The sequence below is a fragment of the Watersipora subatra genome, chromosome 8 (assembly GCF_963576615.1).
Source record: "Watersipora subatra chromosome 8, tzWatSuba1.1, whole genome shotgun sequence".
Lineage (NCBI taxonomy): Eukaryota > Metazoa > Bryozoa > Gymnolaemata > Cheilostomatida > Watersiporidae > Watersipora > Watersipora subatra.
In genome coordinates, this window is record NC_088715.1 from 62,417,038 (window position 1) to 62,429,326 (window position 12,289).

The window sequence follows — 12,289 nt, forward strand, 5'->3', positions numbered from 1 at the left end:
GTTGTTTAGTACAAATATACAGTAGTTGAAATAGTTTGCTAGTGAAACCCAGCATGTAAAAATCTAAAAGAAAGTTTTTTACAAACATTCTATTCATAAATAAAATGCTTTATTACGCAAAGAATAACAATTAGAAAGTGTAAATAACAAAATTAAATGCTTAATAATAAGTTGTTTACCATCCAATCATCTATTTTCTCTGAAATATACGCAGCCTCTTCTCTAGATATCGGTCTTGTCTGAAAATATCTCTGTAGAGAAGTAGCAGACACTACGGGTGACATGAGCCCGACCCCTACAACTAAATATATAAGCGTCTATTTAGAAAATAAGGAAAATGATCTATAAGTAATTATGTGTATTGTTGAGAAATGATGGAAACCAATAAAAGTCATATAAAGTAATAAGTAGCCAGTTTTACTTACTGATCAAGATAAGTTTGTGCATATTTAAAATATAATTTGAAATATGGAATATAATTTGAAAATTTAAAATATAATTTAAAATATGGCTACTGTCAAACTCTTTTTACGGAAAGGTAAAACTCATTTGTGTGGTGAAACTAGAAGTTACAGTTTATATATACGTTACAATAAATAAATTCAAACCACTAGATTGCATTCAAATGATTTCCTCAAAGTATGAATCAAACTATCAGCCGCGCTTGGTATCTAGAATTTGATTCTTAAACTGCTTTACAAATCTGACAACAGCACTCGTGTCATTCAATAAACAATTTTGAATTGCTAATTTAAGATCCTGTTTATTGTATTAAATTATACTTTTGTGTATTAAGTGCTCTAGTGCCATGAATAACTGTAATATTTGTAAGAGAAGATAACTAACTAGGAGAATAATAAACTGGTGGTAAGATTCTGCTGAAGTAAGCATAACAACGACTTTAGCAAAGTCACTTTCATCCTATAGGTGTACAGTATAATATATCATATCTTTTTTGGGGGTAAAGGTACTTGATACTGATATCTAGAAGTTTTAGTATGTGGTATATTATGTATATTATTATATAATATATATATTATATTATGCTAGCTAACCAAAAATAATGAACTAATACTTTACAACAATTTTACCCTCTTATTAAGGAAATTAATCCAAGTGCATATGAGCCTCTTACTACTAATAGAGGAGAGTCAGATGTATCAGATCTTGTTTAGATGACTGCTATGTTAAAAAGACTATTAATATAAAACATGAACTCCACAGCGGCCTAGCAATACTGTAATCTGTGTCTCCCTCATCAAGCAGGAACTGGGACTAGCTCAGCCAGTATAACGAGTCTGGAATATATCAACGGTTGATAATCTCCATGCTACTGATTATCTTTTTGAAAGATGAATCCTTCCAATTTCTCTAAGTTTTCAGTTTTGCGAATTTTTTAGCACTCGACTGATTGGCACAAACAAATCAGTGCCAACAAAATAAAATCAGTCATTCACGTGCTTTAATCCACTTAAACACACCAAGACCAACACATGTGGTAAAGTGGCACATGATAAGTACACTGTATAAGAGCAGTTTGCTGAGACAATGGTAAGGTCAGTACACTGTTTATGCTGAATAATCTTAACAATCTGAGAGAATTGAGACAAAATTAGTAGACGGTATGAATAATTACTTAATAAATTGATGGTTCATAAAGCTAAGGCTGGCTTATCTATGTATAAATCCCAGTGTTTGCCTTTTTTTCATTTATTTTTCACAAGGCCTCAGTTACAAGAATATATTTTTATGTACGAAAAATACGCATTTCAGAGAAATTGAACTCCGAACCTTCAATTCTGTAGACTGACATTCTAATCATTTAATCACAAAGGCTACTTGCATTACAATTGGATAATTAGATACATAGCCATTAGATCTGCTAAAAAACAACCTACGGTGTGTGAGGCGTAACCTCAAGCCATGTTACTAGCTAGTTACTCACTCAAGTTAGCCAATTTGCTAATTTTGCTTTTGGCTGTTCAGTCAATTTAGCTAATGGCAACTGCAAGACCTGCCACTGTTTATAAGCTGTTTTTTATTACTCATGCAAGGTTTGACATGAAACTAGTTCATATTTGTTTTTTTGGTCCTATGCCACCTCCCACAGCAGAATAACAGATTGTTTGGTCAGTCATCTTGATTAGACCAGGTCTTTCTTTAAACTAGACTTCTGAAACTTAATTATATAGATATGATGTTTGTTTAAATGTAATATATTTAGTGGTTTAAATTTACTCAGACTTGTAAAAAAAACTATTTACTGATTGTTTCTGTAGAAGTCTAACACATTTAGCTTGTGTTCCTTTGCAAAAATGTGCAAGAAGTGTACAATTTATTTTACGTTCTCTAGTGGGTTTCCTACAAAAAAATTGTCAGTTTTAGCTAACTTCATCACGTTAATGTGGAGCACTGATAACTTGTAAGTTTGTAAATGATAGCTAGCAAGAATTTAACAACAATGGAAACCATTTAATTTTTGTTTCAACATATCTGTTCTTACCCTCTAAAGCTGATTTACCAAGGATTTTTAATCAAAAGGCATTTTATACACAAATTCGTAAATGAACAGAATAAAATTAAACATGTTTTTCAGGGTCAAATTTTTGTGGAATTTGAAGCTCAGCCTAACATCCTGCTTAAAATTACAAATGATGTTGCTAACTTTATTCGTCTTTGAAGGAAAAATATAACTGTAATCCAGTGATTTGATAGTTTCTTCATTGTAACATATATAAATGGTGGCCCTTGGTTTGTACCACCAAACCAAAAAAGCAAATAAAAATAATCGTGTTTTACTTTAAATCATGTAAAGATTGTTATACAGTTGAGTCCATCAAATTGGGTCCACACCAGAACTATCAAACTAACAACCGAACACATTCCTGACTCAGGCAAGAAAATAAACGCTAGTAAACTCGCTTTGTTAAGTTGATTAAAGTTAAACAAATATTAATATCAAATAAATATTTGCTCCCAGATTTTGTTTGATGAGAATCAGTAATTGAAAAATGCTGAAACAGAATCTTTAGTCGGAATGCTACACTTTTTGAAAGTTGATGAATTTAACTCCGTTTTAGTATTTTTGATTTCTTTTTGTTAAATGAAGATTTTTTCACATTATATCGGTCTTTTTCATCTGACAGGGACAGTGAGCGGCTCAGCCAGTATTAAGACTCTGAAACATATCAGTGGTAGATATTTTATCTGTTCGTGACTATCTCTTTTAAAGATGAATTTGACTACTTGCGCATAATTATTAGTTGTAAGACTCTCCAGTGTATTGCAAGCTACCAAACATAAACCTGTGTGTTCGAGCAGCCATCAGACACGTATGTGCACAGTATGAGAGTAATAACCTGACATGAGCAGGAGGTAGGTGTCAGTGCACCGTGGATAGTTACATTGCTACACTGAATAATGAATATTAATCAGGGAGACTCTGGACACAGCTGGTAGACTATGTAAACAATTACCTAATAAAGTGATGATTTATTACCATACAGCATCTGCAGATTTATGCACTTGTAGCTTTATCTAACCTCAATCTTCAGCTCTTATTTCACTCTCCATCATCACAACCACAGAAGGTTTAATCTAATTGAAATTGCAATGATTAGTCTGAAAAAAGACTGCTTCCGTGATATTGAATGATCACTATACTGTCTAAAATATATGAGTGATTTTACAATTGGTTTTTATACTACAATATGTAAAATCATAACACTTTTTGTTAAGGCCATTGATTTAATCTAATCAAACTTAGTACAACAGAATAGATGCAGTGTAGTAATAGCAAAAGTAGTCATGACTTAGACCCATTCTAAAAGCGGATGTTACTGAACTTGGGATGGCAGCCCTTTGAGCATCTTTAAAGGTTGACTTGCAACAAAATTCATATTACAGTTATTTGGCAACAAAAGATTTACTATGTCTTACTCTGTTGTGTTGTAGGTGCCAAATACGTGGAAATGTGATTACAAGCCCTTAAAAGCTCAAAAATGAAAAGCTGCTGTAGATTGGAATCTGTTTATTTATCTGACGAAGTCATTACAGTTTGGTTATCATCTTGTCATGTGATGTTCTCACGTGTGTTGAAAGGCCAATAAAAAGCTCACTATAAAACATATCGTAGCACTAGTTTATGACAAACACTTCGGGTCTTACCGAAGTCCCCGTATCAAATATAGATGCTCGCTACTTCACAGTTTTGTTTCAGCATTATTCCATCGTCAAGTTGTAATTTGATCACGTGACCTAATACTTCGCAAATAATTTGTTCAGCACTTTTCGATTATCACAGGTAACCAACAGGCTCGTCATGATTATCAGACAATGATATGCACTCCTTAGAGCTAAGGTTAAAAAGTTTAATGACTTTTTACGGTAAGTTATAAGATATCAGTGCTAAAAGTGACAGCATTACAATGACAATAGAACAGACGCGTAAAAACAATAGACATGGTTTTATGGAATGCGTGAAGTATATTTGTGAAAATATTTTGACGAATGAGGTTGCATGAAAGTGTAAACAGAAACCATTCTGTAACAACTAATCCCATTTGAGCCGTTTTGGAAAGCGAATCCAAACTACGGCGTTCTCACGTGGCTGCAATGTTCTGTTCGTTTTAGAGCTTTTAAGAGCTTGTAATCACCTTTCCACATATTTTGCACCTACAACACAACAGAGTAAGACATGGTGAATTTTAACATACCAAATAACTGTTATGTGAATTTTGTTGCAAGTCCACCTTTAACTAATAACTTTATATGAAAGTATCCTTCATAACATTATTTAAGCTTGTAAGGGCTGATTACATTTTCTGTTAGTTTCTACAAGTTGAAGTACTGAGTTTCAGGCTTATATGTAAAGGTAGCAAGCAATTCAGTCAACTCAGAAACATATCTTGCATTTGTAGCAACTTTTTACAACATTTATTATTAGCTCTCTAAATTCGTACAATTTTTAATAAGTTGTTCTGCTTTTAGCTTTTGTTAATCTAGTTTTGTGAGGCATAAATTTCTCTGATGCGTTCTAGGAACTCTTTGGAATTGTAAACATAAAAGAACACCGGCTTGGCACATTCTAGCGTGTAAAGTTGATTGCGAGTCTCATCTATTGTTCTTGGTTGTTTTACTTTGGCTAATAGATATGAAGAAGCGTAGAAAACTTCCAAATCAGTCTGCGAATGCTGATAAAAATCACCGTATTCCCTAGCTTAGCCCGTTTAAGTTTTGTAGACTTAGCTTAAAAGAAACAATTTTTGTTAGCATGTTTAGGGTACTGTCTACTTAAACCCTGTTTCAACTGATTTGGTTTTATAGAACCATTTACAAATGGTTCTATAAAACCAAATGTTTAAATTCACAGCTTACTTTGTAAACTACTCAGCTTACTTAAAAATTATGTAATTTTAACTGCAGAGCAATCATGACAGCTATGCAAGAGCTGTTAGAAACTGCTTAAGAGCACTTATTATTAGTAGCATTAGTACTAGTACCATTTCATAATAGCAAAAGTGAAAGATTGTTTTCGATAGGGTAACTACTACGACAGGTCATAATGTGACACAAAATAGAAGCGCAACACTATTAAGCAACCAACAACATTACAGCTTACACATGGGCACCTGCATTCTACATACATTAATGAGTAAGCAAATGCACAGCTGGGTTTAATAAAGGATAATTTAATCACCACCAATAAATACTTTGTAATAATAAAACAACCATTTTTTGAATGGCACAGAAAATGTCCTTCACCAAGAGAATGTAAAATTTCCCCTTGATTATATCATCTTATTTAGAGCTAAGACTTACTGACACATTTTTTCAATTGTATTGAAACAAGCTTGGCAGAAAATCTTTTCTCAAAACTTAATTTATTTGTCCGTTTTACAGTTAGTTTCTGTAGAATTTTTGAGAAATCGCATCTTTACACTTATTCTCACTGCGTAGATTTTGTTCTTGTTTCAAAATTTACAAGCCATACTTCAAATGCAGTGGTTTTAATAACCTTGTTGGCCAAATAATATAAGTTTTTGCTAGAAACTACAACGTAACTAAGATTTTCAAATAGGCCTAGCGGATAAGTTGTTTAATTTTTAATTGTAAACCTTTCGGTTTGAGCTTGTGAAAAGGAATATACCATCATCTTTGATAACTGTTGCAACATTAGGTGTTACATGACTAGCTACACGAAAAAGTCATTTACAGCTGCCAAAATAACTAAACCAACTAAATGTGCCAACATTCTTATTAAAATATTCTGTGCTTTACACCAATCTATAGTCAAGTTGGTTGTGTAAGAGTTTGATATAGAAAACTTCTGCCAGTTTGTTTTCGTACAACAAACCAGAAAAATTAAAACAAAACATTAGGCTGGAAGCTTTCAGCATGAAAAAAACATTCTAGAAAACAAGAACCTGGCAAATTTTGGAGAGATTTTTGTTTCTAGTCTAGAGATTTTATCTCACATTTTCAACTTTTTATTACTATTTAAAAATAAAGTTCAACGAGAAATGCAAATCAGCATTAGAAAGAACACAAAGCTGTTTTTTATCTATTGTTGCATAAATTATTATTAGAACAGATGACAACTAAACCAGCTGTCAAGTGAAGAAATAAAATGGAAGAATATGGCTTTTTAGTTTAGTAAATGGTGTCGCTTGTTTTTTCAAATAAAATTGTAGAATGAAGTCATAAGCACTTCACTTTTATCTACGTTGATGTTGCCCACTAATAAACATTTCTTTGCGAAGTTTTGAGCTAAACTCACTATCAAGACCTGTGATTTCTTATGCTTTCAACGTTTGCAACATTTCTTTTAAAATAGAGGTTTTAACTGGCAGGAAGTGGTCTTTATAGATAAGATGAAAACTATAACTTTGTATTTCCCACTTTTAAATTTGATAGGTTAAATTATTAGTATTAGTATAGTAGGTATTAAAATGGGAGGTGGTAAGGAGATTAAACCTTTGTCCGAGGTTGATTTTGTCTAGTTTATTTATTTAAGGTAAAGGTTTCTCACAACCCATGTCATTGTGGCTGTTCAGAACTTAAAACTGTATGATAGCAACAGCTGACTTTGTAAACTAAAGAATGAAGGGTCAAAGGTTAGGAGTACTATTAAAGCTCATAACAAAGGTGCTGAAACCAAAGTCGGCTAGGTAGATCTCAAAATTTAGGCTGATCAAAAAAAGGAGGCTTTGGCCAATTAAATAAAATGTCAGGTTTCGGATCAGAAGTTCGGGGCAGTATCGTGTTGCGTGACGTTAATCTGCGCAAGAACTCGCTCAGCAAGCTCATGCAGAATGATCACGCAAGACACTCTCTAGCACAACTTTATTGCTCGTGAGATGCATTTTGATTGGTTGATTTTTTTCCGAGAATGCAATTTTATGGCGGGTAATTATTTCTTATCAATATTCACCGACGTAGAGCAGCAACATTTTGCTACTTTTTTACGATTGAAACACTATCCGAATGAACACTAAATTGTTGATAAATTTAATAGAAGCACTCTCAGTCCTGTATGACATAACACATAAAAATTACAAAATGCTCAGTAAAAACCAACATTTGGAGTCAATCCTTGCGCGGGTTGACGTTTTTGAGAATGTTAAATATTTAATATATTAAACATGAAAAACTACTATTAAGTAAACTATTTATATACAAATTGTAAAATATTTCTGTTAAAGTACAAAAATCGTTTTTTCTTATGTTTTTTTTGTAGTTTACAATCCGTGAAAGTTAGAACAACCTAACAACGAAAGCGGAAGTTGTTTACGTCATTGCCAAGACGGTGCCATATTAATTTACCTATATTTATTAATAACTCTGAAGAAAGTAATGATACAGAATTTTATTGGCAGTATGTGAGTGTACCTACGTTATCGTTTGCTGATTAATCGCTTAAGTGTGTTTAGGCACACGCCAGCGTTATCTCCACGCCCCCATGACGCTTGTGATAAAATCGCCCATTGTGTCTGAGCCTTACTCAAACCAAAGGTGTTGAAGCCAAAGTCTGCTAGACAGCTCACAAAATGTAAGCTGATCACGAAAAAGGAGGCCTTTGGCCTTGCTGAAAAAATTTTCAGATTTTGAATTAGAAGTTTGTTCGGTCAAGTGACAAAGATTGAATAGTGGTAACTCACAATTAGACACGACATTTATGTACCAAAAGTTGATAATTCATTTTTTGAAGTTGTAGCTGTGAAAAATGTCCTATGCAGAAGTTACAATGAGCTTTGCCGGTTTATAGTATTATCAATTGAAAACTTATCGATATAATTTTGGGAAAGACTTCTCAAGAATGGCCTCAGACTGTGGCTTTGTGTTAAAGCAAAATATATAAATAAAGTAAATTAAAGAGCTATTATTAAATTGAACTTTAGAAATAGGACAGAATAAGGTAAAGTTACGTAAATGGGACAAACTAAGTGAAAGTTAGACTGGGGCAGCTGGGGCCTTGCTTAGTAAAATAGGAAATGTGAGAGTTCAAATAACTCTCATCATAAATTCTATTCTTTTAAGTAGACATTAAGGCGATCAACAAAAAATAATAAACTATGTGATGCTAATTGCAGGGCATTCATTGCAGCTATGTGAGGGTTGTTTAAAACAGTTAAATGAATAAATGAATAATGTATAAATCAGAGAGACTCGGATGCAGTTATGCATCCCAGTGTTATTTGATGATTTATGAAGCGTAGGTTGGTTTATTGATTTCTATTTCTGTGTTGCACCTATGTCATCTTCCAACAGCATTATATCAAATAAATATACATGTAGCAATGAAACATTCTCTGGACCGAAAATTGATTTGTATTTACCTTATATCAACATTTGCCATTCCAACTTTCAAACTACATATCATGAGAGAAGTGCTTGTGCAGTTCAAAAATAGTAAAAAAGCAATATATTAACTTTAGTAACTATAGCTACTTACAATAACTTAAGAGCATTTTGTGGCTATGATCTGCAAAAAAATGTAGCCTTACAATGTACTATATGTACTTGCAAAGTTCTTACCTTCAAGACACAGGTTTAACATAAACGCTGAATTTAACTTACATGTATATGAATTTAGCTTACTACAAACATACTTGAAGGAAGTTTTAGTATGCATTTTAGTAGGCTTTTAACTAAAATTTTATCACTTATCTGTTTACAAACCGGTTTTTGCCATAACTGATGACGCTGAGCTGAAATACAATTGCCAAAATTTAATAAAATATATAACGTACATCATATATATAGCCTACAAATATATATATATCTGTACGCTATATGTATTAAAATTTATCATACCTAAAACTAAAATCACAATGCACAATATAGAATGGAGCAGTATAAACTAGTGGAAAATTAGATTGTCTAAAATTTTAACTATAATTATTACCAAAACGAATGGTAAACTTATATAGAAATATATACATATAAATGTATATATATACACGTATATATATATATATATATACATATATATATATGTATATATTTCTATATAAGTTTACCATTCGTTTTGGTAATAATTATAGTTAAAATTTTAGACAAGCTAATTTCCTACTAATTTATACTGCTAATATTTATATTTTAAAATTTACTAATTTATATATATATAAATATATGTAAGAATACATGTAAGAATGCATATACATGCATTCTTACATGTATATATACATGTATATATACATATATATATAAATATATATATATATATGTATATATACATGTATATATTAATTATCTATATAATTATAGATAATTATTCAGTAAAATACATGAAAAAAGTTGATGGAACGGAATAAACAGCTATTTCTCGATTTATTATATGTGTTTGCCCCGATAGATAATAGGTTCTCAACTTCTGAGGCTAGGGCTGTATGAATAAGTAGAGATAACCCTAAGTTGTCTGTGCGCACACTCTTTCTAATTATTTTGGCTTTAATTGTTTGTAATTGATTTGTGACTGGTTGGGATTTGTGACTGGTTGATTGGTGATTGATTTAGTGAGTAGTAAGAGAGAGAATTAACTGTTGCCTTTATAATAAGAACAGTAACCCAAGTGAATATTTACTGATTCCTATTAGTAGAGGAGAGTCAGGTGTATAAGGTCTTGTATAGATGACTCCTATATTAAGAAGTATTTTAATATAGACTAGGAACTGTACAATATCGTCGCAGTATTCTTAACCATGTTTTCTTCATCAAATAGGGGCAGTGACTAGCTCAGCTACCGTGTACAAATTGAAACAGTAGTTGATAATTTTTTGCTAGTGATTTCCCATTTTAAAGAATAATCATTTCAGTTTTTGCAGATTTCCTAGTGTGACACAGACTACGACAAACAAACCGACATTAAAAAGCCGCCATCAGCCACCAAACCTACTAAAGCTTAGCAATATTCTCATCTCTGTTTTCCTCACCCAGCAAAAATGATGATCATCTCAGCTACTATTGGTAGTCTGCAGCATATCAGTAGTTGATAATTTCTCTCCTAAGAACTATCAATTTTTCAAATGAATCTTACCAACTGCATTAAGACTTTAGTTGTATGTATTTCCTAAGCCATTGCAGACTCCCACACATGAACTAGTATGCTCAAGAAACCATTAGACACACACTTGCTCAGTATGACAACAATAAAAATTGTCAAGTTAGAAAACATTATAAAAACTATTTGCGAAGAGCTTTTTTTTGATGGGTTTTTCAATTGAACAAAAAATTGAAATAATTTTTGTTTGTAGAAATAAAAAATCTTGTGAAAACTGGTAAATTTACCTCATCATAATATTTTTGATTTTTTTATCCCCTGTTTTTTTAAACCGGGACAGTGACCAGCTCAGCCAGATATATGCTATGAAACATACCACTGGTAGATTATCTTTATGCTAGTTACTACCTCTTTTTAAAACAAATCTTTTTACTTGCACTCAGCTAGTAGTTTTAAGTACTTGTTAGTGCAATGCAGGCTATCACACATAAACCAACATAATCGAGCAACTATCAGACACGCTTGTGCAAAGCGTGAGAGCCTTATTCTGACACAATGGTTAGGTGCCGGTCAGGGCCCTAAATATAGTTAAATTGTTACACTGAATCATGAATATGAATCAGAGAGACTCGAGGTGCAGTTGATAATTTATGTAGCTTACCACCTGAAGACATGATGATTTATGAAATGCAAGCTGGTTTATTCATTTTTCATTAACCCATTCACTGCCGTATGCGCATTTTTGTGAAATTCTTAGCAGTTGCGCTGTAACTTAATTTTATTACTCAGTTAAAACATAAACGATCTTCAGAACTTTTATGGTATTGACAGTGTTTTCCAAATATTTCTCTATAAAATTAGCTTAAATTGATGAAACAATTTTAAAAATTTGTTTGGAAAGTTTCAACTCAAAAACACACATTTTTCCTGATGTTTGAACTATTTAGTGTTATTATGGTTTTCGTAAGTACCTCCCGAGTTAGAAAATAGAGAATTACTTATGTTGCTGACATTATAGCCAATTTAAATTTAGATTTTAGTAATTACAAAGATAATTAAAGTACCAGCACTGACTCTAATGTTGGTGAAAATAATAGTTTTGTAAGAGTAAGGAACGTTGTAGAGGATCGTTTTAGCTTCGAAGCGATCGCAGTTTCTCATAGCTTTAACAATGCACAAAGAACAGATACATCGAGTTTTTTGCATATCATTGTTTTTTAAAACGTTAGAAAAATGAAATATATAACAAAAATGTTTTAGGTCGAGTTGGAAGTTGAAAAATTGCATACATATCTTGGAGCAAAATCGGCCATTTTTGGTAAAATGGCTGGTAGTAAGCCGATAGCTAAATTTGTGCATGGATGGCACTAAAAAGTTTAAGGTTTCCGTACTGCTTCCACATCTATGTTTATATTTTCAATGTTGGTATGTTCATGAATTTGTCTAGATATAGTTACGGACATCTTAGAATAATGAATCTACATCGCAGAAGATTTGATCCCAGACCCTCCCTTTTACCAGTTCGACACCATACTAAGTTAGCTACATGAGCTTGATAGAATCATTAGGCGATATATGTCTCTATATGGGAGCAAATATTCTACCGCTTTAGGTCCCGGCGCAAAGTGATTGTTTAACGTCTCGAGAAGTTGGTAGCTCTTATCAGTGAGCTTACTCAAATTTCCTATTGGCAATATGCCAGGTTAATAGCAAGTGGCAAGCAACTCTCATTACCTCTCATTGTTTATAAGCTGAATTTTAATACCTGGGCAATGCCGGGTAGCACAG